This window comes from Armigeres subalbatus, chromosome 1 (assembly GCF_024139115.2).
Source record: "Armigeres subalbatus isolate Guangzhou_Male chromosome 1, GZ_Asu_2, whole genome shotgun sequence".
Taxonomy (NCBI): domain Eukaryota; kingdom Metazoa; phylum Arthropoda; class Insecta; order Diptera; family Culicidae; genus Armigeres; species Armigeres subalbatus.
In genome coordinates this window covers 297,870,732-297,877,123 of record NC_085139.1, presented here as the reverse complement: position 1 = coordinate 297,877,123, position 6,392 = coordinate 297,870,732, and the positions used below count along the sequence as shown (strand labels likewise).

The following is a 6,392-nucleotide window of genomic DNA, read 5'->3' as shown; positions in this document are numbered from 1 at the left end:
TGCGCTGGATTCGCCTACAGATGCACTAAACAACGCATCAATTAGTTTGACAAATAAAACTTCGGAAGAAAGTTCAGTTCGAGAGGTCCCGACAATAGAGGTAATCAATTATAGAGGAAGATTGTCGCTGTCGTCACTGGCGAAACATCTTTTGCTGGCGAAGATAGGGCACTAAATGTCAACGAAGGAAAAATCAGTACGTTTTGACAGATAGGTACCCAACATGTTTGGGAGCGATAACAAAGGGAACCGCAGCGACAATCGTCCTCTATCCAGTATTTTGCGCTCGATAATGGCGCCCGAGTGAGTGCCTTTTTGACATTCGAGAGGTAGAAAATATTTACACTTTTTAATCAATGTAGGCTTTGATTAATTGAAAAACATTGGCACTCATTCGGTATCTATAAACAAGGGAATGTCAAATGTTTTGTAATTTGATATTCAAAGAAATGGTACCTAGTTTCCTCATTTATTTTACTCATAATTATTTTATTTTCTAGAAATATGAAGGCTACAAGACATCGAAAAGTCTGTAATGATATGATCTTAAAAACCACTAAGATGAAAAAATCTTGATGAGACGATATCCATCTAGTGTGAGGTTGAATTCAAAATTCTCTAGAGTCAACTTCCTTTGCATTAGCCAATTTCCTCCGACAATAGCATGCGCAACGTGTAAATGGGCGCTTCTTGTAATCCCCAAGTCCCACCTATGCACAAAAACGACATTACATGTGCTGCAACACGCCTCCTCCAGGGCAGCGGAAGTGTCCGTAGCGGATGGACAACATCTGGCTGACTAAAGGCTAAAGTGCTAAACTTGATGCTTGGTGAGCTACACTGCCGTGAATCGCACATTTGTCCCATATGCATAGGAAACCCAGCAAAGATGGGACAGATATGCGATTCACGGCAGTACAGGCAATTTACTGCTGTTAAATAAAAGCCTCAAATAAAAACCTGAATTTTATTACATTGTCATGATTAAGATTCAAATTGCTCTTGATTATGTTCGCAGATCTGTTGTACATCCAGAGCGGAAAATATAAAAACTGTAAAATGAAGATATCTATCATCATTGATTCTCATACTCAGGCGTGGCTTATATTCAGGAAAGCGTGGGGCATTACTAAAGTAAGGGGTTTTTGGATGCTTTAACCTCTCTCTTGAAAAGATATCTAAAGGAGTGTAAGGAAATAATAATCTTTTTCTGCTCTATAGTTCTTTTGTAATTATTGTATGGATCCCAAGCAATGAAGACCTAGTTTGAATTAAGCAAAAATGGATGGTCAAGCACGAACATACTGTTCCTATGAAATAGAAATAGATGCTTAATAGCCATTTGAAAAAAAAATGATTGATTTATGGAAAACTCTTCTCTGGGCAATATCAGTATTTTCGTCTAGTTTCGCTCTTTTCCGTATAAACTGTATCATCGATTAATTTATTTTATTTACTTCAGTAGGCAACCTGGAATATATAAAGCATTAACATTAATAGAAATTGAAGCGAAAATGTGAAATAATTGATTTCATGGATACCCTGCAGAAATGGTTGACATTTATATATTTACTTTATAAAAAGCTTTTGTATCATGGCAGACTTGATGAGTTCTAATGTTTTCTACCTCTTGAATGTCAACTTGAGAGGATCTCACGCCGCCATCAACTAGCGCAAAATACTGGATAGTTTATTACCTCTATTGTCCCGACTTCCGAATTCTAACTTGGTGCTACGCCGACAATATTATTATTATTAATTATAATTCAGATTCCACACACACAAAAATCGTTGGTAAAATTAAAAGAAACGTTGGTAAAATTAGGATAATTGTGGGAAGTTATCACGGAGGCTTCCCACGGTACACGCTGCAGCGGAACCGACACAACTCCCGGCGGGGTATTTCGGACGCGTAAAAGGGACGTAAACACAAGCGATTCGCTCTCCACGGTGGTCGTTTATTTACTTCTATTTACATTCAACATACAATAGACAACAACATATTCACAGAGCTGGTAAGTGATTATAAACATCGTACACATAACATTAGACTTGTCCAACATTCAACAAAAATTAGTTAAAGGTTTTCAGTAGAAAGTTTAAGATTATACATATACATATACACACTGCAAATAATTTTCACGTAGCATTTACCTGAAAAGATACGTAGATATTTTCCACCTTACTTTTCAGGTGAATTCTACGTGAATCCGAAACCAAAGTCAGTTTTACTGGACGCAGGTGAAATGTACGTGATTTTCACGTAGCTTTTACCACAGGTTTCCATGACAGCAAAAATAATTTCACGTAACATTTACCTGATCTGCATTTGAAATTTACAGCATTTTTTTGGTGAAATTTAAGGAAATTTATTTCATTTATTTCTATATATTTTACCCGGATTAGATAATTCTGTAATGAAACACAAATTTACATTCTTAAAGTAGTTTATTTATTTCCATTACTGTGCATAACACTGCACTTTACTAAGTCTGCTCTGACGAAGTTGCCTGTTTTATCAACTATTTCCCTCTCTATTTCTTTCCAATTGTTGTTGTCGTTGTTATATACTTATCTAAAACAAATAGAAGGAACAGAATAGATAAATAACCAATTATTAATCATGATTCCCGTAGCATACTTACGTTTAATCTCCATCACGATGTATCAGGTTCAGAATATTGTTGCAGCATCGGTCATCACAAATATATTTTTGATTCTCAGTCGACCAGCGGTTTAAGGAAGATTTTTCAATCAACTTAATCTCTATTTCTTATTTAGGCTGAAATTATCATAGTAAATTATATTTTTTCCATTTTCTTATTACAATAAAAACTTACCTATAGGGCAAATAACTTAGAAGAAATACTATTTTGAACGTTCACGAATTATTTTCCCTAATGCCGCCATTAAAATGTTGGAAAACGTCATACACTGGCGTAAATAAGATATGGAAATCCATAAGTTATGCCTTATGAAAGACTAAAAGTTCATTTAATAATCGTTTCATAAGGCCCCTATGAAATTCATATTCATTAGTATAAATTACATAAATATGCCTTATGAATAAAAATGTCTATCCTTATGAATAAAAATCATAAGGCAATCTTATGTTATTTCGTGTGTTCATTCCTGATGGTTCATTCCCAGGAAAATGTCAACTCTGTTTGTTTTGTTTTTACAACACGGTCGACCACATTTTTTATTATTTAGCCGATTCAGCTTTTCACAAATAATAAATGCAATATTCCGGTTCTGGACGATTTTCCGTTATCAGATACAGGTGAGTAGTAATTGATTCAAAATGCTGGGTTATAATTCGGAAGAGATTCGTTTGTTGTTCAAAATATGCTCCGATGTTTGACTTCCGTCCCAGTACTGTGCATCAGCAGTTTGTTAATATGAAAAATGATCAAGTTTTCAATAACTTTTTCCGGTCTTTTCAGCAGATCCAACGGATGTGGCAACGGCCCAAGGTTAGAGGCCACAGATGATAGCTGCTATATTGTATACACCGATAGCTGCAAAACGTAAGCTCACTAGACACCAAGTTAGTCCATAAACTCCAGCGTATTCGTTATCCAGTCACACTCAAGGTCACACTAGAATTTCTCTGAAGAATTTCGTTAGCATGTGTATGAGCAAGTGTATGAGTTTCCTGAAACGGGCATGTGTCCCCTAAAATGTAATTCTAGTTGCAAGCAGCAAAGGGCAGTACGTTTATTTTGCTGGTGGCGTTTCTTGTAAGACGGATGATAGAAGCAAGATTTTTTCACAAGGTTGAATCACAAGGTGAATCAGGTATTAAATTCACTATTGCCGAATGTAACTTAATATATGATTTCATATTTATCTTTAGACATCGATCCAGAAATGAAGAAGAGCATTGTAGGAGCATTTTTCCCTGAAAAAATAAATCGCGCACGGCCGGAGAAAATTATTTCAAGATCCACTTAGATCAGTCGAAATTTCATCAACATCAAATAAGTGATCATTTCGGCATAGTAAGATACAAGTTTATTTCGGCCGGATATGGCAATCTAGATTCGCTATATATAATCTGCTATTCAATCAAACTGAACGGAAATCAATTGATTGGGGCGTGCGCAAACCGATCAAAGAAGAAATGGATTCGGAAAGTAAGGAAACAAGAGTGTCCAGTACTTTGAGCGGATGTTTTGATATCTTGTCTCAGCTTTTGCTGCTAGCCAGCTGGGAGATGCAAAGCGGGAAAGTCGTTTTTAAATATAATGGTGAAATATCGATCTATTTCACTTCGGAGAATGAGAAATCGCATCTTGCTTGATAGCACCCCTGTTTTGGAAAGTGCTTTTTTACTGGTGCCATCATAGCTGCGGTGCTGTTGAAAGTTGAAAGTCAATCTCACCTGAACGGGCCAGTATGGTAAGTTTGTGTATTTACTTTTTTGGGTTTTTACTAGCCATACATTTGTAGTTTTTCCAACAATGTGTGTAAATAGTTTAGAGTTAATAAGGATTTTTTATCTTGGCGTTGCAGAATCTTTATCATCGTATTTGCGAAGAAAACCGGGTCTAGTTACCATATCGAAAGGTTCCGATGCAGGCATGGTGCAATCTCAATTCAGCAACAAAACCGTACTATGGAGACTGAATTGTACACTGAACGACTGAGTCAGCGTTGCAAAATCCCACGCATCTCGACTACTGAACATAAACGACAACAGCTAGCTGTTTATATATAAGAAAAAACATCGTGCAGCTATGAAGCGAAAGATGACCCGGGATGCCTGTCGAGTAAAATTGACGTTGAAACTGTGTTCGGAACTGGAATTGACTTCTAACCATTTCGATCGTTATCTGCAGTTACCATGGAAATAGCATTGATGTTTCTTATATTAGTATAGTATTGTGAAGTAAGTTCATACATTTTTTTGTAGAGAATAGATAAATAAGTTACTATAATTATTTAATTTCATGACCATCAGTTGCGCCGAAAATTTTGTTGAGTGACTGCGATATCAGTACCGATGTGATGGACTTCATCGGGTGTCTCTTTTCGGCTAAAGCAGTTGCAAACTGTCTGAACATGACCACCTAGAAGGTAACCGACGAACGTCCTTGATATATACGAGATGATGCTATGAGCCGTTCTGCCGTGCGATACGGAGGGAAGTTTAGTAATAAGATTTATCAAGCTTATCGTAGCAAGCACATTAGTATACGACCAGCATGCTGATTAAAGCGGAGTTTGAGTGATTCATGCAGCAATTTTCTGAATAGATCCAGGCTGCAGTAAATTGCAGATAAACATACTACGGTCATATCGTTGCTTATAACTTCGACACCGTTGCCTCGAATGTTGCCGACCGTTAGCACTATCACCATCAGTCGCTTCGCGATGAGCGCCACAGTTCAGCCAGCTTTATTATCAGCACCGAGTGCTGCTTCAGCATGTTAAAACTGTATCCGCATTGAAGTGGCCAACGACCATCTTTTTAGCAGGCCTATGTTTTCATGTCCGAAATAGTAAATAATCGTACAACATATTTAATTTATCAAAAATCAAATTGTATTAGGACCAGGATTAGGACCTCATTATCTGTATTTTTCAAAATAATAATGATAATAAATCAAAGAAATAATATTGGAACTTTTTTAATTCACTGGAACAACTTTATTTAACTGGACAAAAATATATATTGACAACGTAAGAATTTCATTAAATAAACTTATGAAATTTCATAAGGTTGCTTAATGAAATTAGTAAGGAAAACATAAGATAAATATATATGTTTATTATGAGCCTGGTTCATCCTAAATTCATGCGGGTTCATAAGGTTGCCTTATGTTTTCCAAACCGATTCCTTGTGGCTAATTTTCATAAGGTAAACTAATAAACTTCGGAAGGTATTTTACGTGAGTGTAATTTTCTTACCGATCTCAGGTAAAATTTACTAAAAATTCACGTAACTTTTACTTGACTATTGGTGAATTGTACGTTTATCAGGTAAATGGTATCTGTTTGGAGTTTTCGAGAGTCTACCTGAATTTTCAGGTAGAATGTACGTGCATAATCGGTTGAGTGCATAATTGCAATTATACACGACGGGAACGACCAAGGGGTAAACTACTCGGCACAATGTGCCGCAGGCACTTTTCGGCACTTCTGGGCACCCTTCTTCACAATTTCCTATTTTGACAGCTGAGACTTGATACATGAAATGTCAAGAGTGTAAAAGTAGAAACAATCGACTATCAGATTTAGCTGAAATTTTGTAACTGAAGCACACCCCAAGCACACCCAGCTAGTGGTCGTTGGCAACATTCCCGGATGACAGAGAACATTGAAACTCCTCCCAGTGAATACATGGCAGATGATGTAAGGGGTCGTTCCAAAATTACGTCCAAGGT

At 36.7% G+C, this 6,392-nt stretch overlaps 2 long non-coding RNA genes across 4 annotated transcripts; one reads left to right on the top strand and one right to left on the bottom strand.

Moving 5' to 3' along the window:
* Positions 1-2,440: 2,440 nt before the first annotated feature.
* On the bottom strand, positions 2,441-2,932 carry LOC134216234 (uncharacterized). The gene is made up of 3 exons (XR_009980568.1): positions 2,841-2,932; positions 2,646-2,782; positions 2,441-2,575 (listed from the first exon to the last, which is right to left on the bottom strand). It is a non-coding gene; the product is annotated as an uncharacterized LOC134216234 (long non-coding RNA).
* Positions 2,933-3,084: 152 nt separating this feature from the next.
* LOC134216222 (uncharacterized) lies at positions 3,085-5,576 on the top strand. Of its 3 annotated transcripts, none has more exons than XR_009980564.1 (5): positions 3,085-3,283; positions 3,450-3,792; positions 3,860-4,404; positions 4,519-4,894; positions 4,967-5,576. It is a non-coding gene; the product is annotated as an uncharacterized LOC134216222 (long non-coding RNA). The 3 variants fall into 3 exon arrangements; XR_009980562.1 differs by having other exon boundaries at positions 3,447-3,792; XR_009980563.1 differs by having other exon boundaries at positions 3,447-3,801.
* The last annotated feature ends 816 nt before the right edge of the window (positions 5,577-6,392 follow it).